Below are 21,250 nucleotides of genomic sequence, written 5' to 3' on the forward strand. Positions count from 1 at the left end.
CCAAGAGAGAATCCCATTTCCCTTCTTGAAAGCCAACGCACCATCTGTCACCAGGGCACTGATAATGAAAAGCTAAGAAAAACCTTCATAGGATCATACAAACACAGGACAGCCTAACATGTAGGAGATGATTTGACCAGTGCATGCAAGCTGATGACGATTCATCCCCATATATTACAGTGTGTGTGTGTGTGTGTGTGTGTGTGTGTGTGTGTGTGCGTGTGCGTGTGCGTGTGCGTGTGCGTGTGTGTGTGCGTGTGCGTGTGCGTGTGTGTGTGTGTGCGTGTGTGTGTGTGTGTCGGGGCAATGCATGTATATTCACTAACAATATTTATATTTCTACCAGCCTAATTGGTATTTGTGTGTGCACATGTTTTTGTCTGTGCATGCCTAGGATTGTGTATATATCTATTTGGGAGAATCAACAGACACAGTGGCGATGGAGTTCATTTTATTAGGGATGAGATTAGGGTCATGTTGCAATACGCTTGCTGTGGTGTTATTATTGTGATCTGTCCGTTGGAGTTTCCAACTTCAGAGAGACAGCTGGGCCAGTAACATGATCCAGACTACCAACAACCCTCTCGCAACCTCACAGTCAAGTCAAATCTCAGTCTAAGGACTACAACTCATTTGTAATTACTAAAGACACACAAAACCGATTCCTCCTTACTTACATAACATGTATACAATAATAGCAAAAGGGCTAAACTTTCTATATCACATAGGGTAGTCTGCAGATCTCTCTTCAATGGAGAGCAAAAAAACACTTTTTTTATATCTAAAAAACGATGAAGAGCGAAAGGAATGGATAGCTGAGAATGAATGTGGAGGTGTAAGGAAAAGCCCTCTGGCTGGGGGAGGTAGGAGAAATGTGAGTAGTGGGGAGCGAGGGGAGCAGATTCTCACTACCATCATGTGGTTGAACCAAATCCCCTCTCTCCTCTCCTCTACTCTCCTGCTCTGTGTGAGGAGTGAGTTTGGCCTGGGGCACATGTTCAGATATGGGTGCTAGTGATTGGTTTGCTGCCAACGGTGGCAAAGGTCAAGCTGCTCTGTGCTCTTTGTTGTTGTTTCCTCAGAGTTACTGTTGTATGCTGTTCTCCACTGCAATCCCATGTTTCATGATTACCACTGGAGGTGGGAACGGTGGTGTGAGATGCATCTGGTAGATGCTTGTTTATTTCCATTGTTACGTTTGTTTTTAGTTGCTTTATTGTATTTGTTTTGCTATATATAACATTAATACTGTATTTAACCTCTTCACAGTGGGAAGCTATTTGAATTGTATCTTAATAGCTAGAATAAAAAAGAACATCATCTCACAGAGCCTTAAAGCAGGTGTGTTCAGATAAAGGTGTTATCAGTTTGCTGCCAAACAGAGCAAAACATGGCTTTGCTGATTAGAAATTAGGGGGAACTAATTAGTCTTAAGGAGAGTCCCAAGTGAAACAATGAGCAATAAAAAGATATTATTAGGCGCATGTCATCAATTATTAACTTAAATGAAAAAAGAGACAAAGGGAAAAAAAAGGAAGTTGCTTGCTTCGGATAGTGAATAAATGTTCACCCCAATGGATCACAAGCACAAAAGGGTTCAGTAGCTTGACCTAATTCAGTCCTTGAAGTCATGTGACTATACAATATGTATGATGTGGTGCCAAGTAAGGCAGCTTGTTTTCATCAAGGATAATAGTGGGAAATATAATATCTCACCTAATCTCAGAATGGCATAATGGGTTTTTTGAACTGTTTAGTGGATTATATAATTTAATGCAATGCATAGATGTTTTGCAAAACCTAATTTCTACTGCTCACGGAAACACTTTTATGTCTTATTTGAACCTTGAGGTCAGTCACGACCATTGTTTGACACTTTGAGCAAAGTAAGTAATGCGCCTTGTGTAAGTAAGATGTCAAATGCAGTTGCAGAATATATGTTGTTGTAAGTAGCTCACTGAAAGAAGAAAACACGCCAGTGTTGCCTTATTCAGCTAAAAAAAGTGGATGCCAAAAGTGGAAGCGATTGTTTCTGTTATGCACAAGTATTCCCAGTGCTAACAAATTGATGCTGTCTCTCTTTTTTATGTTAACATCTGCCTGAAACAATCTAATGAAAAAATGATCACTATCAATTAATTATGAACCTGTATATTAAACAAGCACTGTTAAATGCTGAATAAATATGCTTCGTTTAGCCATGTTTGATAATGCACAGACTTATCGTAACTGCTTATAATGTACTTACTTGCTTATTTGGTAAACCATTTAAACCGTGTTGGTGTAAAACTGCAAGGGACTGACGAGGTGAACAGGATCAATGTTACTGTATATAAAGTAAATGGATGGAGTGTTGGTTTGACCGTGTTTAGTTGGTCGTCTCTCTCCAACTTTGTCAAAGTTGTTTTTCAATCTCGAGCTGTATTTGTGTAACTGTTTTGCAGTCTGCAGTGTGTATGTCCTTTTTTTTAGCCCTGAGGTGTGTGCGCTTCATCCTCTGCTCTCGAAGAGTGATATGTGTCAACAGTATAGACAGAGATACTCTAGCCTGGAGCACTTTTCATTTTCCATCATGTTTTGCACCAAACAATTGTGTGTTTATGCGCGTGTGTGCTTCATTGTATGGTTTGGCTATAAGATGGTGGCTAATATATGAAAGGTTATGGGGTGCACATAGTAACCATGGGAACAATTATTCATTATTGTATCAAATATAATTTCACCATGCAGTGAAATTGTGTTATTAATACTGTCCAGAACAACATTTTTCTGAGAAACTTCGCATTTCTTTGGCTCGTCTTCATCAACGAGATATTTTGTCTGCTCAGCTGAACTTAAGTTTTCCTAAAATCCTTATTTCCCCTCTCTCCTACCATTCCTCCACCCTGCTATACTTCCCCCGTACCTCCACTCCTCCCATATTCCATTCTGTTATCGCCTTCCCATCCTCCCCGTTTTCCATTTTGGCCTTTTTGGGTCTCAAAACCCAGTCGCTTTTCTTCATAGAGCCTGGAAAGACGCTTGAGCAGTGAATAATTCTGAACATGATAAATCCCACCTTAAATCCAGCCATGAGACTCCAACAGGGTTCCACATGTAATTCTAAGCCCTATTATAGGGCCACTAATGCCGGTTGAGGATGGCGAATCACGGCACAGCCTGCAGCCATGTAAGAATTAGAAATAAATATGCATCGGTACCAGATAAATATAGCGAGCGGCAAATCTGCCGTGAGACTGTGTGTGTGTGTGTGTGTGTGTGTAAGTGTGTGTGAGAAGCCACAATTTGCAGGCGATGAGACAAATTCGCAACAGCTCTCTGGGTAATTGATGGATTAAATTCAGTGGCTAAGGGGTTGGAGTTAATGTGCGCCATAATTTAGAAAAAAGAAAGCTGAATAAAAAATGTGGGTCCGTATTCAAGGAAATGCGTTTCGCTGTCATGTCTGAACACCTTATTTCCGGGCTTGTATTAGGTGTCTCAAGGGTGGCAGTTGAGGTCTTTATTGTTGGTGTTCATCTATCTGTTTGTTGACTTGAAGTTACATGAAGACTAAATGAGAGGTGTAAGCTAGCCTGGGTAGTGCTCCGGCTCTGTTTTTTTTGCGCATATGGCGTCTTTGAAATTGTAAGTATATGTGTAATATTATTTTATTGAGCCCCAACCAGACAGCTTCTTTATGCATGTTTTCTAGAGCTGCACTAGCTGCTTACAGTATATATGTGGTCCAGGAGATGATCCCCTCCCACTCTTAAGGCAAATAGTTTTACTCAAATTCACCCCATTCCCTGTCGAAAGTCTCCCTATAAATCAGGTCGCCATCCAATCAGAACTCAGGATTAGGAAAGTAGATTTATGATTGCACCCACTAGTGCTCATTCGGTCTACCACCATAATTTACATGGCTTACATGCCATTGTCAGCCTATTACACACATTTGATGATAGCGTCTTCAAAATCTTTGCACCTCACGTTTTGCATTTGTCAAGGGTAAAACTGAGCTAAAATGGGATTTACAAGACATCTACTGTAATTCAGTTGTATTTTCAAAATGTAAAGACTAGTTTTACATTTCTACATTTCCAGGAGAAGTCTGTGTGTCCGTCACAGTAGGGCTAGGCAAGACAAAATAACAACATGTCATATAATCTGATGTAGGACCAGGGTTAGTAAAGTAATACTTGTAGTCATTAAAGACTGTAATGTAATGTCAATTCACTGTAACATCTGTTATTCTAGATTATTTAGGACTACTTAAACCACTAGAAAGGCTCTGGCCAAGTATTTTGGGGAATGGCAACACAAATGTACTCCTCAGATTGTTTGTTAGTTGATGCATGACAGAGATATTTATTATTCTATGTTTTTGGCAGTATTTTTGTTCCCTTGTGCGTTGACGCACTGATGTGTTATGGTCATAATCAATGCATACTATAGTCTGCTACAGTGGCATAAACCATCACAGCCTGCAGCTCACAAAGGTCAAGGTGTTTGAATGTTTTGATTCCTTTATTGTAAGGAGCCACACCAAAACTCCCTGGTCTCGTTGGTCAATTGCTATTAAAAAGTTGACCAGACCCATTAAAAACATTTCTTGTACATCCTGTCAGAACTCTTTGAGACAACCTACTTCCAGAAAAAAAAAAAAAAATGTTGAAGACATACACATAATCAGGTGTGAGACAAAGAGACGGCTCATCTTGCACTCTAAGGTATCAGATCTCAGACGTTTCACAATGTCTATTTGTAGCCATTCTACCTCGCATTAACTTGTGCCATTTTTGAGCAACTGTACAAGCTTGACTTTTAGTATTTCCAACTTCTTCCCCTCAAAGCACTAACTGTAAGAAGCTGATACATCAACTTAAGGTTGCAATGGGTTACTATAAAAATAGTCAGGACTTTTTCCAAATGAAAGAGAAAGAGAGAACAAATCTAATAAATGAGTGAATAAGGCTTTATCCTGTCTTATTTCATATCAGTGATCATACCACTTCAGTGTAACACCCAGTAGACTCATGACTTGTTGCACTTAACCTGCGGGTGCTTTTTACCCCCTGCTGAGTGCCATCCCCACCATGGCAGTTACATTTTAATTAAGTATTTTGTTGTATTTGAGAGCTCGGTTTAAACTTCAAACGTCTTATTAGATCATTCCACCCTCTGCGTTTTGACATGAAAAGTGGATGCTGCAGTGTTTCTCTTTTCCTTATCTGAAGGCATATGCTAGTTTTTGTTCTCTTACTGTGGATAGTGGCACTACGACATGGTATTTGAAAAACCCTGGTTTTGTTGACTTATTAATTTCTTGTGTCTTTCTAACTGAGGAGTGTGAAGATGACAAGGCATGCTGGGATATTCTCTCTAGTGATAGTGGTTGTGGTAGTGGGTGGAAGGGGTTCTTCTTCTTCTCCTCTCTCTCTCGCTCTCTCTCGCTCTCTCTTCCCTCACCCTCCTCCCTCAGCTCATCAGTTCATCAGGCTTCTCTGTGGAACACTTAGCCCTGAGGAGAAGCCGTGGGTGGGGGTCTGTAACTTTTGATGAATGAATACATCTCTGACTCACTCATCTTTCATCTGACTGTTTAATCTTGTCTCTCTCTTTCTCTGTTTCTTTCTCGATCTCTCGTTTGCTCCCTCTCTGAACCTCTTTCTGGCCTCTGCTCCTCGCTCAAGACAGTGGTTGCTGCTTTAATTGGATTGTGCTGAACTCTGGCTCCTGTTGCATCTCTTATGATCATCTAGGAGACTCTTTGACTCAGACTTCCTGTGAAGTTCGGCTTTGTAATATCTTATGAACTTTTTTTATCAGTCAGAAAAGCATCTCTCCTCCAGGTTTTCCAGGTATACTGTGTAGATGAGTTTATCAATTACCTATAAAGTTTTCTGTTACACAAACCAGAAGTGGGTTAGAGCAGTCCTGAATATAAAGTCGGGAATATGAATGTGTTTACAACATATCCAGACGTTACCTCAGGTTCAGGGTCTACAGAGCCAACTGAGATTTAGTCATCTAGAGACAAACAGGCTGCCTCTTGGATTCTCTGCCCACACAGGACTCACATCCTTAGGCTTGCCCCGATGCCTCCCTTCATACCCTTTTGCCTCTCCCCTCCCCTCTGCTCCCCTTTCTCCAACCTCCCTGAGCTCGATTGAGGGAGATGATTAAGACATCAAAAGCTGTGCCTCACTGTAGATCAAAACTCAGGGCTGACGGGCGAGAGCCTGATCCCGCATAGACTTCCGCTGCAACCCCACAGCCGGAGATTTGCCATTCCCAGCAGCTCTCCTGCTCCACTCCATTAGTATCTCCATGCCAATCGGAGGCTCCCCGGGGTTCGACATGTAGCCTAGGATGAGTCAGGGCTGTGCAATCAACCCCATCCATGGAGAAGCAGGTGCTTTAGTGGTGAGCCACAGTGGTGTGTGTGTATGGGGGGCATATATATGTGTGTGTTTGTGTGTGCATGTGTTTATCATAGCTCAAGGCCCTTATTCACCCCCACTGTTTTATCATCCCCAACACCGAACAGCAGCAGCCCATCACACTGCCTCTATCTCCCTTTCTCTCCTTTCTCTTTCTCTTTTACTCTCACTCTCTCCCTCGAGGGGCTTTAGTTCATGTGATTCCACGCTCCAGCTTTAGCTCAACTTTGCCACTTGGCAGTCTCGAAAGATTTTTTCTGCTTGTCTCTCGTTTTACTCCTGCTGTTAAAGTGGTGATAAAGAGAACAGAAAATACATACAGGATCACGAGGAGAGACTTTTTCCTGCTTGTAAAATGAAGTGCTTCTTGTTCCATCTGAGCAACGTTAACGGAAAAGGGTTACAGCCAGTCAGAGTTGGTGAGGACAAACTGTGAGAATTTTTTTTTTATAAACGTGGTTCCCATCCAGACATGGAAATAAAAGGAGGAAATAATTGGAGACTTTCTAGCCAAGGGGGGCTAATAATAATAATCTAAGTACAAAAAAAGCAGTTCTAAAATGTTTTTGTATTTGTTTTTCGCAACATAAAGAAAAAACTGCTGAGAGTAAAGCTGAGAAAAGACGCAAATGGTGTTATTATTGCCCTTAAATTGGCTGGAAATGTGTTCCATGTTCACTGGAATTTGGTGCTGATCTCAAGGTTAGTACAAGCAGCAGCACAATCAGTTATGTTCCACAACTTGTGTCTTTAATTGCCTTAGGGACACAGAAGAATATGCACCCCACACACACACACACACACACACACACACACACACACACACACACACACACACACACACACACACACACACACACACACGTCAAACATACCCACAGAGACACACAGTAAAGACACAAGCAGGCAAGACATGAATTCACAATTGATAATGTTGGAATGATCCTTAATTAATCCCCACTTCAGCTTGTCAAGGTTTGTGCCACTCTTCACATTAGTGGTGGAGTTACAGTCATCTGAGCAGCCACTCGGCCATTTAGTTTAGCCAGTCAACCAGTGAGTTGGGCCCTGGGGCTAAGCTCATTAAGGCAGGAGAGTCCCCTACTATCCGTCCCTCCCGCTATGCACCTAAGGGCCAGCCCCCTCCCTGTCAACTCCCTGCCTTTAATTGAGTTCTCACTTCTCTTTATTTTACTGTCAGCATTATACCCCTCTCATTGTTATCCCCCTCTCCATCCCCTTTCTTGAGCCCATCTCCTCCCTTCCCTTCACTGCTGCTACCACCAACACTTTTTGGGGGGTATTTCAGAGAGTAAGCACTTTCTCCATATTAAGATGTGAAATTCATTTTGACACTGGGCTGGAAATAGAGTGGAACAGGCAATATGCTCCTCTCTCTCCTCCCCTCCCTCTTCTTCTTTTCCCCTCTCTCTCTCTCTCTCTCTCTCTCTCTCTCTCCCCACTCTTGCTTTGTTTTTTTTCTCCTTCAATCCATGGATCCACTCTTCCACCTCACTTTCTTAAATCACCCAGAAAGTAGCCTGTAGCCTGCAAGGTATGGGCCCACTTGTCCTAAATTGTATTTTCGTAAGAATGAAGAAGAAATAGCATAATCCTTTGCACCTCTTTCTAAGGATTTGGATCTATTAAGAGGGCAAGATGAATCAAAGAATGGATGCAAACAGAAAAAAATAACAGTATACAGTAAGAAATAAATGAGAGCTAAAGATGCCAAGTGTTAATCTACTGAGAGAATCAGTAACGTCAGTGGTGTCTCAGCAAGTCTTTAGTGTAATATTTCAGGGAATCTGCTGATAATGTAACCTAATGAGGTGAAGGGAAGAGATGCAGTAAATATGTGGATTGCATGAAAACTGTTGTATAAATAACTATATCCCTGAGACAGCAAGTGTCCACAAGTTAAAGTGAAGCAGGGGTAGCGAAGCAATGCAGATGATTAGACTGACTGCTGCATCTGGCCACTGGCCCAGGGCTAAATCACATAGTCGAATAACTGTGTGACCGCATGGCTGTATTGCCTAGTCTGCCACGCTCTCCCTGAGATGATATGATGCAACCGGATAAAGAGCAGAGCCAGGCTGTGTGAATACGCATAAATGCACTTCAGCCAAGCAGTGGCTTTTCTTACATGATTTTTCATCATGGCTAAATGTTTGTTTTCCCCCCAGGGACATTAGTGTAAAGGGATCATAACGATAGTCGTGTTACCGAGGTGGTTTTGAGTCTTTAGGGGTGTCTTGGCCTTAAAATCCCCTTGGAAACACAACAGATATACAGTGAATTCACATGCATGCATGTGCAGAAGTGTATTGATGCATAAAGATGCATACATAAACATATGCTTGAATAGACACAGAGGATGCACATACAGTCCTTACCCTGCATATACTTATTTAATTGCTGGATTCATAGACATGGCTGTGTTCCATTGTAAAGCATTGCAATGGCCATGAAAGTGCAGTTTGTGCTCATGAACATGCATCCATGTGATATGATGCTAAAGGTTCACCCCCAAGTCTTTGTTTGTTTTTGTTTCTGCCTTTTGTGTCTTTTTCTCTTTATCGCCTGAAATGTCAGTAATATTGTGTAAGAACAGCAGTGTCTATTCTTCTGAATGTCTGTATATTTATAACTCTCTGCCTTATAGCAGCCGTCAAGGCTCCTGACACTCACACGTGATCATTGATAGGGTCTAATGAGAAACTCAGTCTGTCTGACACAGCTGAATCAAGTCATCAAGTCAAGTACATTGCAAAGAGGAAACCACACTCACCTATGGATGAATGTGCACAACACAGACATGTACATAGATGTATGTGAAAAAGTGTTTTCTCTCACACGGTTTCACACAGAGAAAGCCTCCTGACTTCCAGCACAGCACGCCAAGTCCTCCAATTTAATTTGTAATCTAATAAATCTAAAAAAGCAATCAGCGACAGCCAATGGCTATTCAACTTAACCCCCTTGCCCTGTCTGACTAGACTGAGATAATTGTCCTGTAATGTGGTCGAGAGGGCAGGGGGGAGAGGGAGCAAGGCCGAGAGCATAGGATCAGGGCCCATCTCCTGACCGAAAATAGCTTCTAAATGTGCAAGGCAAGACTTCCATTATTAGGCCGTCCAAGTTGACAGAAAGGTGGCCAAGGCCTGTATACATTTGCTGCTGTTATTTGGAATGAAGGAGAGAGAGCGGGAAGAGAGAGAGGAAGGCATAGAGGGGGAAGCGAAAGAAATTACCAGTGTGGTCCAGGAAGTGCGAGGCAGGTAATTGCAGTTGACAGTCCAGTCTGCCACACAGTTAATTTGAGCCTGAGCCCAGCTCCATTCCACCATAGCTCACCATACTTATACGCAACACAATCTGTCTGCATAGGTACATGCACAGACACCATCTCTGTCTCTCTTATTCTCGCTCTCTCTCGCTCTCTCTGGCAGTAGAATTATGTCGTAAGCAAGATATGAGCAGCCATGTCTCTCCTGCTAGGTGCTCACTCCATGTCCTTATTTTCCCTATAGTTAATTTTCCACTGAGAAATATTGAATTTCGGGCAGGGTGATAGTGTACCTGTCAGTGATAGGGCGTCATCTCTAACTCCCTCTGACAGGTGGACCATTATATCTGCGAGAGAAAATAATCCCTCTCTACTTTAAGACGGGCAAATTTCAACCCTTGGGTTGGTGAGCAGGAGAGAAAGGCCTCTTACCGAAATCTGCTCTGATCGGTTAATGAAAGACATTATTTAGAAAGCTGATTGCTTTTTCAAAGCAAAGCTACTGTATGGGTGTTTACCTTCAGTTACTTTGAGAATCCCTTTTGGTGAACCTGACTGGGTATACATGGATAGGTATACACATGCATGCATTGGTAACAATATTCATCCATTACAAACTATTTTTGATCAACCTAACTGAGTTTTTAACTACAGAAAGTGACATGACGAGCTTATCTTCGCGTTGTGGACTGCAAACTTCAATTAAAGCCCCTCTAATATTTCAACATTGAACAGTATTTAACAAGTTTAACATCAACATTACTCATTATCGGACCTAGATTTGGTGTATTTTCTCAAACACGTGCAGCAGTTAAGCCTCCTGACTTCACTCTCCTGTCCTCAGTGTTAAGGTTGGGAATGCCCAGTGGCCCCTCAGTCTACTGTACCACGGATGACATCAACCCCTCTGGTCCCACATCCCTGCAACCACTTGACATTTCTATCGACATTTTCCACAGTGCTCTCACATTAAAGGGCGTGACATTTCATTTGCACATGATGTTGATTAAAATACACCCTTATGGTCTCAAGAAAAAAGAGGTGTAGGCCATTTTTGTACCCTTTGCTTTGGGATATTGGGAGGAAATGAAGGGATAAATAGAACATCGGCTGATTGAGGGGATTATTAAAAGGCCCTTTGCTGGCGTTCTGTAAAGACCTGAAGATAAAAGTGAGGGAAAATCTCAATTTTACATTATGAAATTGGCCCAGTTTTTAATTGATTTCCACTAGTTTAGAATAGTGCCGTTTAAATGAAAAGAAAGAGGTTATTTTTTATCTTTTCATTTCAGCCGTTTCTTTCAGGGTGCGTGAGCATTTTACAGCATTCCTCCTCACAATACCTTTTAGTACAAATACAACCTGATTTAAATAAAGCCGAATTCAGTCAAAGTCCATCACTGGCAGGTCACATTTACGTCTGTGTCAAGCCACCTGCACCGTGCTGCTGTCTCCTGATGTGTTAGCCCCAGCTGGACTTGTATGATCTGACTCCAGGCCAGGTCTCACCTGCCAGCTCCGATTGGGTCCTCCACTTTTACACTGGCCCGGGGCCTGTCACTGATGGGCAGCCTGCCGTCCAGTCTAAACGGCTGGCTTCCAAAGACGTTTGTTGATGTCTGTACTCCTTTGCCTGAAACAGCTTCTGACAAGACATTGAGTGTATTTCTTTACTCAGTTAATGTTTTTTCTTTGTCTGTCGTAGAGCTTGTAGCTTAGATGTTTACAAGTATCGCATGGGAATGTGTGGCAAAAGAGTAATTGTAATGATGACATTCCCATGTTGCATTTACTTTGTGATCTCCAGCTGATTGAGACCAATGCTGACCTGTGTTTCCACCCATCTGCTCAACAGTTAAAGCGTCATGACACCTGCAACTCAATTATATTAAATTAGCACAAAGGGAGATGTATAGCCATAAAATAGGCATTAACGGTTTACTTTTATCCCCAAGCAGCCAATAGTGAACCAGAAGAGAGTAACATAGTAACCTAATTAAAAGCAGTTGAAATGATACTCAATGACCGCTCAGTTGTTAAACTAGGAGAGGTGCATAGGTTAATCATAGCCTGTGAGCAGCTTCATGTAATAGAACCATAATATGATAATTACTTCACTTTTACTCAAACTTATCTGTGTCAATAAAAAATATAGCCAAGCATATGCACAGAGCATGATCCAATATATCACACCAGACATAACAGCCACTATTCATGTTCCATGCTGACCTGGTTAGCACCAGGAACATGTAAAGACATTGCAATAATGAATGTCTACCATTGCTACATGGTTTTTGATCACTATTATGCCTTACAGATAAGCTCATTTAGCAACCATTATAAGCAGGTTGCCCTTCCACCTTAATAGTATTTCTGTAATTACCGTAGTGACAGCATTGTCCCACATGGTTACACTATTATTGCCCAAGAGGTTCTGTTTAAAGAGCAATGCAGTTATTAGCACGCCTTTTGTAATAAGCACATTCAGCAACCTACAAAATGGCTTCATTCACTCACGGTTAAACTAATGATGTGACTTCTAAGTATTCTAAAAATGACCAGAATATATATTTCTACAAATAACCCTTTGTATTATTTTCAGAGGGCTTTAGTAAAGACGTCTAGCCCCAATTTATTATATTATTCTTTTTAATGAGCATTCCCATTTTGCAGGACACTATTGCATCGTTTTCAGAAAACCGACTGGGTATAGATGGATAGGTATACACATGCATGCTCAGAAAACTATCTCCAGCAGCAATTCTACCAGCAGCTGGCCACAGTTGCAGTGTAGATATCATGGACTGCCATCGAGTTATGGAGATGACAGTTATATCATCAACTCCATCAGCCCTCCTCGGTGAAACAATTTGCAGTGTCTACAGGGGCAGACACAAACAAATCGTTTTCCTGATATTCCTTTTCCAAGCAGTCAGGCTGCAAGGGTCTGTCCCAGCTAGAGGTGAGGCGCAGACCTGCAGAGAAATGGATAGAGCGAGAGAGAGTAGGAATACATGGAAAAGGCTAAGAGGGAGAGAGAGGGGTAAAGCAAAAGAGAAAGAGGCAGAAAGACAAGCGAGAGAGTGAGAGGGAGAGGAAGAAGAAGAAGAAGAAGTGAGCCTAAATTGGGAATCTATTACCGAGGCATGGGTACAGCGGCCCCTCTCTGTCTCCCGTAAACACACAGAATTGTGTTCAAGTGCAGGGGCTTTATAAGTTCCCCCTTCTCTAGAGTAATGTGCTTTGAATGGCTGGTAAAATGGGACTGGGAGAATTTCATTCCCGCTGCCTCCCAAGGCGACTCACCTTTGGCCCACCGATGATATGAGCCCTTTTCTATTTTTTCCACTTTTACTCTCCCTTGTTCCCTCTTTCCATCTGCCCGACTGATAGAGAGGAGGAGAAATAAATGGAGAGCAGTGGCACAGCAGGGAATGGAGGGATGGAAGTGTAGAGGGAGAGGCACAGGGGGAAGAGGATTGCAGTACAGGGCTTATTTATTTAGTGGAATGAGGCAGGTGCGTTATCCACAGCTCAGATTAGCTCATCTGTTTAGGCTAAATGCCACACCATGGGAAGGGAGGCCTTGTCACAGGAAGTAGAGAAACCCATTTTTCTCACTGTCTGCTTCTCCCACAGATTGCTGGATCTGTTCTTTTCACCTGTCAGACCTTTGCTGAAATCCAAGTATTAGATATAATCAACAGATAACTGGCTTTACTTTTCACTTGCCTTTGTAGATCTAGTTACCTTATGATTTAGCTCGCTGATACTTTTGTTTCTTATTTTTGCTTGATTCAATTACATGTTAGAACATTGTTTGGATTTTCCTCTCAATTGATTTTCAAAATATGGCTAAGGTAGGGGATTTTTTAGCCACCCTGGGTCCCTGTACACCCGAATGAGTTGACTCAGATTAAAGCAAGTTTAAGTCCCACTTTGGCCCCTATACTAACATGAAGTCATGAAGCCCTGGGTGTTGGGTCTCTCAGCACCCACTTAGACATGACTGATGGATTTTAGGGCATAGAAACACGAGACGCCAAACATGTTGTAGTAACAAAAAAAACTTGACATGCACGCATGATGAAAGTCATAGCTTGGGGTTATGCTATAGCCTCTGAATGTGTATGTTTTTACCGCTTACAATCTTTTATGGTAAAACTGTGGTTTAGAGAATAAGTCCACTGTTACATGTTGGACAGATGACTTTTAGGTCATAGCTGATTTATTACCCTAACTCAGCATACACTGTGAACAATGTTTGTCATTATGATTTTTTGTGTTTTATGTGAACTGAAATCAACACGAAAGTTACAATTTATTTATATAAATCTTTATTGAGAATTGTTTACATGACTATACGTGATTTACTATGATGAGGGGTTTCTTTCATCAAAATGTATATCATGGAGTTTAAGTTAGTAGAAAATGTTTATTTATACTTACTGTGACCTTTTACTCTCATCATTGGCTGTTTTCAATTTACCCACTGGAAAAATCATAAACATATCACTGCATCTGTGCCAGTCAATACACCAATTGCAAAGAACCAGCCTAATTTATATTTCAGTAGTTGTTTGCATTAGATGAGCGATTTTGAAATGCTGTGAACAAAATGAAATAAAAAGCAACAGCAAAATAAATATTATACCTGTTCTTGACAAGTAGTGTATTGAATGGTACAAAGATGTGATATTCTCCTTTGTTAGCTCTGAACCTGTTCATTACCGCGTGATGTTTCCACTGCTCCAATCTATGAGGAGAGCGTGGCCAAGCCGTGACCTTTCACCCCTTTGTCCTCATGCGGAAAATCCCCTTGATAAGACATGTAATAGCTGAAGCATTATTGCGTATGTGTGTGTCTTTGTGTACCTTGTGCATAGCATGTGAGAGGGTCACAACCTCGCTGCATGTGGGGTTCCCACCTACGTCTTCTTTCCTTTTCCTTTTTTTAGTTTACAGAACTGTGAGGCTGATGCTGAGTGTGATTTTTTTTTTTCTGCCATTAGAAGATTTCAGGTAATGCCTCCATGATGGCACCATTCACTCCTCCAGTGGCGAGAGTAAATGGAGCAGCCTTTCACAAACAATAAATCCCTGAGGGACCCTTTTCTTTCCTTCTCCCCCTCACCTCTGAGCACTGGCTTTTCATTTGTTTTATTTACAGAGCCGACTTTATGAGCTTTCATCAGCAGGTCTGCTTATATGGGAAACTAATGGCTTCTTATAGCTGTAATTCCAAAGTGTGTGTGTGTGTGCACAAATGTTTGTGTGCATGTGAGCATTCATCCATATTTTTTATGTTGGTTTATCCACCCATGGATTTGCATCTGTGTGTGTGTGTGAGAAAAAAAAAATTTCATGAAGGAATATTCTATTTGTCCAATATAACCCTTGACTCCCCCCCCCCCTCCTCCCTCCTTTATTCCTGACCTTTTGTCTTTTTCTCTGCCTCCATTTTTCATACCTATATTGCTCATCGATTATCTATCATCACTACAGCACTACTGCAAGACTGGATAAATACCGAACATGAGTCCTAGATTTGAATTTATTTTCTGACTTTTTTCTTTTAGAGAGAGGCCTAAAATACTTGTATGTAACAGCACTTTGAGTTTGCAGCTCTGTTTGACTGTATGTCATTATTTTTTATATTTCGCATCATATTTTGCCAATTTCTTAAAAAGGACATGGCTGCCAACAAGATGGCGGACGACAACCACTTAGTCAACCGTATGTGGGAAAAGACAGTGGTTCTTCCTTTAACAAGAAGGACCCAGTGCTGGTGATAGTGAATGTGTGTGAGAGACATTTTGGGTAAAATACCACTGAAACTAGGTTATAAAAATTCCATCTATATCGTTTTGTGTATTTCTGTTAATCAAACAATGATATGCATACTTTAGTTGAAGATAAGGAAGGCTCAAAGCGTAGCAGCTATTGGTTAGCTACATTTAATTTAGCTACTGCTGATTGTAATGTTGTGGGAAATGAATGTAAGTTATTAGTGACAGATAATGTTAGCTACAGCTAATGTAGCTCAAGCTAACTGTAACGTTGTGGGTAATATATTTGAGTTGTTCTTTTATCTGCGTCTATAGCGGGAAACACAAACCGCCCCTGTTTCTTAGACAGTGTACATTTGATAAAAGGATTAAGAAGACCGCCCTAACAGTGGCGTCCATTGACTGTGAAATTAGTAAATGCATTTTGGAGTGTGTTAGTCGAGTCAGTATTGGTTAACATACAGTTTTAAAAGTGATATAATTAAGGTGTACACGCAGGTGTATTAATTAGATATATCGTCATTAATCATTGCTGTGGTAAATTTGACAATTAATCAGGATATTGATTTCAGGTTATATCGACCAGTCCTATATACAACAGTGAGACCTAATAATCCATGTTAAAGTAATTAAAGTATTTGGCCCAATGCTAATTAATGTTTTGTGTTTTCCAAGTGACAGTCAGACAAAAGATGTGTTACTATTTTGAGTGAAATGTTTTTCCCGTACAACAGAAAATCGGGAAATAGACTACTTTAGCCAAAAAAAAGATTGCAGATCAGCTGGGATAGCCTTTATTATTACACATCTAAACAGGGATTTTGATTTAGCTAATGATTTATATGAATATCTTGTGATCTACAGTCTTGCAGGGTCAACGGGAGGGTCAAATCGTATATGGTGCCAAAATGTAAACTCTTGAATATACTTTCATTCTTTTGGTGAGGCAAATAGTTTGGGCGTCACATTTTGAACTATCAAATATAAATATAAGAGATGAAAATTCAGATATCCACATACTTTGATCTATGCAGTGTATGCTGAGCTCCAGTATAGTAAAACATATTGTTAGTATAGGTTGTGAATTTCGAGTGTGCACAGTACAATGTAAATTAAATGGTTTCTAGTCATTTTGGCAATTTCAGAAATTGGGCAAAGTTGAACATTAATGTAATTCATAACAAGCACATTGTCAATAGATGTCCTATATGCTACTCCTACATTATAAACAAGCTAATTGGCAATAAGGCTAAGGTTATTCAAAATCTGTTATAGTTATGTGGGTGCAAAATGAAGAATTTTAAATGTTTTTTAATCAATCATGAAGTTACTTTTATTGTTTCAAATAGCGTTCAGAATTAACCAGAGATGATAGGGCAGACCCAAAAAAATGGCTTCAGGTGTTGTTTGTAACGTCTTTAAATAAAGTATGTAAGTAAATGGGAAAAATTGTTTTGAAAGTTTGAAAAAGTAAAAAAGCCATCAATGTCCAGTGTCAATTTACCCATTTATGTTTTATATTTTACAGTTAGCAGTAAACTCAGCAAGCAACACATGAATTAACAGACACATTTATGTTGTGGGAGAAATAACACTTCCACCACCTCTGCTCCCCTCCTCTCTCTGTTTAACACCCTCTCTGCCCCCCCCCCCCCCCCCCCCCCCCCATCCCCCCCGAGCTGAACAGAAATAGGTCCAGCTTGCGGCCATAATTGGTCTTGATCCTTCGGCTGCAAGCATATTCCAGCGGTGGGTCTGGATGGGGCGCTTGTTATGTGTGAAAAGGTGGCAGGGGAATGCCTGGCCAGTAATTAACAGTGTGCAAGGGACTGTGGAGGAGGAAATTTAAAAGTGAATGGGGGAGGCCAGTTCATTCTATGGCTCTGCTCTGGCTCTCTCTCCGCCTCCTCTGTTTCTCATCTATTCAGTCTTGCCCGTTATTGGAGCTGATGGGTTTACAGCGATTTTCACACTTTTGAAAGTTGGGCTGGCTTTGTGAATTTGTTTTTAGCTTGCTCCCCATTTCGCGCCCTTTGGCCTATAGCCCCGCCACACACAAACATGCTCCCCAGCGTCATTTGTTTTCCACTCAATCCCTTGCTCACTCACTCAGTTCCATATTTTTTCATTTAATGAGCATAAACGTTTTGAATTAATCTTGCCAAATAAAGGATACTACAAAAAGAGCTAAATATCAAAAAATGTCATCAATACTTTTATACTTTTGCTATTAAAGTTGAATAAGGTAAAATAGCAGGCTGATCTTCCATAAATAATCTATGTATAAAAGCTTTAAGAAATACCTCATTGTGGATGTAACTGGGTTGTTCAATATGTAGTTTCCAGATATTCTGTGAATTAAATGAAGGTTTGGAAAACGTTATTTAGAGCAGCTACTTCTGTGACAAACTGTTGCATGTTGAATTGCATGTGCGGATATTCCTTCACAAATGACCGTCCCAAACTTCTCTTTATAATGCAGCAAAGAAAATGATCTTTTATTCTCATGTTCATCAGCAAATCTCTCTCACTGTAGCGGAGGAAACGTTTCTCGGATCCTAGTGAACACATGCTCGCTCGTCTCAGGTAGCCATGTCTTTCTGTGTCATCTTGTTTGTTAATTGGTTGCCATACTTAGTCAAGAAACATTGTTGTGTGTGTGTGTGTGTGTGTGTGTGTGTGTGTGTGTGTGTGTGTGTGTGTGTGTGTGTGTGTGTGTGTGTGTGTGTGTGTGCTCACAAAATGATTTAGCAAAGAGTTAAGTTTCCATATTGTATAGATTTAGTCTACACTGTGACTCCCATGGCTGAGCTGTCTAAACAAACACTGGATTTGATTATACTGTAATACAGAACACACAAATATCGTGATATCGTTTTGGAATGATGAATGTGATTCATTTGTGTATGCATTTATGACATCTTTTGAAAAGTATGTTTATTTTAGTTTTTCAAAAGTTGCTGAGTTGTGGCTTGAGAGCTATACGAATGATTGCCAAAAGCAATGAAGTATAAGACATTTAATATCAGCACATTATTAATGCATGTTTCTCAAAGCTTACATTATTATACAGTAAATCTGTAAAAACTCAAACAACAAAAATGGATGAAATGTGGATTTGCTGCCTTCAGCTACAAGCAGACTTAATTTATATTTGCCATACACCTTTGACTGTGATGTCAACAAAATAGTTTGTGTGTGTGTGTTTGTGTGTTTGTGTGTGTGTGTGTGTATAGAGGTTATTGTGTATAAAAATATTATACAAGCCATGGAGAGTTTGTGTCTGTTTCTCCCTCAGGATCCATCAGTGTGGTAGTATGCCAGTAATGCCACAAGCCCTCTCCCATCCAGCCATGCCAGGTTCAGACTAAACATGTTCGTTCGAGAAGTGTGTTTACAGTGTTGAGGCCGACAGACAGACAGGATGTGGGTTCTGCGATGAGAACCTCCTCGACAGCCCCAGAGATAAATGGACGCGGTGCTAAATGAAGGAAGGAGAGGCGTCAAATGAGCCATTGCAGGGAAGCATCCAATATGGGGTTGAAACACTTTCTTAAGGTGCACGTGTATGCAAGAAAAAGAGAGTGTGTGTGTTGGTGTTTGTGTGTGTGTGTGTGTGTGTGTGTGTGTGTGTGTGTGTGTGTGTGTGTGTGTGTGTGTGTGTGTGTGTGTGTGTGCATTTGTGAGAGTGTTTTAAGTATGTCTGTTAATGTGCAAGCATGTGTCTGCCTGTGTGTGGTTCGCGGGGTAACAGGTGGGAGGTATGCCATGTCCTGGTTAACAAGAGTGTTATTGTGTTGTTCTGTCCTGCTCGGCTGACCGTCAGCTGTGCGGGGTCATCCTCCTTCCCCCTTAACCCCGGAACACAAACACGCCAGCTACGCATGCCCGCACACACATAACACACACACACACACACACTTTCCGACACACATGCAGACTAAAGCACACACCCAATCACACACGCACAAACAGATTCTGTTGTGCATCAGTTGGTGGCCTGTAATTGAATTGGGACATGATCAGTGATATTTGGTGGCCCGATGCACCCCAGTGAAGAGGCATCTGCTCTCTTTTTCCCTGCCACAGAGCTGTTCGAGGCTAGAGCCAGTGTGAGACATGGCTTGAGAGGTTCACATACATGCACACACACTACCCCTCACTGCTGCACACAGAGCTTCCCAAAGTCGCTCACACGGTGCCCCGGGGCTCTCCTGCAGTTCTGTAACACTACCCCAACGACAATACTCCCTCAACTGCTTGCCTGTTTACTTTCTGAAAGAGTTCAATTCTCCCACTTAAAGGATTACCTTACGCTGCCCTGAACCCCCTGCCCTCCCTGCCCTATGCTCCCACTTCAGCACCACATACACTCACAGATGCAGACAGGCCTGCACATATATGCACAAACCCATAGACACATGAACGAATACACTTATGCACACATGTCCAATTCCAGGCTGACAGCAAGACAAAAACAAGGATGAAAAACATAGTAGTCCACTGATGCAGATGACCTTTGTCCCAGCTCTACCTTAGTCGGTTCTTCTCTTACCTGCCACTGACTTTTTACCAGGGCCCTTCTGTTTAGTTCCTCGTTAAATTAACCAAGAAGTTGATTTCATTTTCCCATTTGACTTTATTATGAGTGCCATTTTAATTACTCCCTTTTTTCAAAGATACATTATATATATATATATATATATATATATATATATATATATATATATATATATATATATATATATATATATATATATTTATATATATATATATACATATATATATATATATATATATATATATAGACATATAACATTTGTACATATATATATATATATTTATATATATATATATATATATATATATATATATATACATTATATATATATATATATATATATATATGTATATATATATATATTTATATATATATATATACATATATATATATATATATATATATATATATATATATATATATATATATATATATATATATAGACATATAGCATTTGTATTTATATGTCTTTCTAATTTATATGTCTTTCTTTTTTTTATGTGAAATGTTTTTTTTGTAATGCAATGTCATCTGAAGTACTCATGGTAACTATCAATTTCGGGGAGTGGCGTTGTACCACTCTCTTTCTCTCTTTCTCTCTGCACTCTGAAGTGGAGCTCAAGTGGTCTAACACTCTCCACCTTCCAATACAAAGCACCCCCTCTTGGGTTGGGCGGGGCAATCTAAGCACAGAGGCGGGGACGGGGAGTCGTAACTGACGGACTTGTTTACTAACAGACTAATTGTTGCGCTCCCCTGTGCTGCTCCTTGTAAGGCACTGTATGGCTCTCTGTATGAATCATTGTGTTTAAAGCAAAGGGTAAGAAGTGGAGTTTGAGGGAGTGAGAAGCCAGGGGCGTGTCAGTAACCCCTTGCTAACTCTTAGAGTGTGTGTGTGTGTGTGTGTTGGCTTGTACTGGCAGGTGCTTGCTCTCTAAGCCGTGTCCATCGACATATTCTCAGAGCCTGCTGCGTGCTAGAATGCCCTTTTATTTTAAGAATTTCTATCAGTTCTGAGCTACGTGCAATTCTGTGTTAGCTTTTCTCTTTGTCAGAGAGTTGTTACTTTTATCTCCTCATAGAGCCGCTTGTCTCCTGGCTGAACAAAAGCCACATGACGGTCTGGGGGATTCAGGTTCTTAGGCTGTCCACCACCCTCTTAATTATGGTTCTCATAGGGCAG

Source organism: Taurulus bubalis, assembly GCF_910589615.1.
Source record: "Taurulus bubalis genome assembly, chromosome: 8".
Lineage (NCBI taxonomy): Eukaryota > Metazoa > Chordata > Actinopteri > Perciformes > Cottidae > Taurulus > Taurulus bubalis.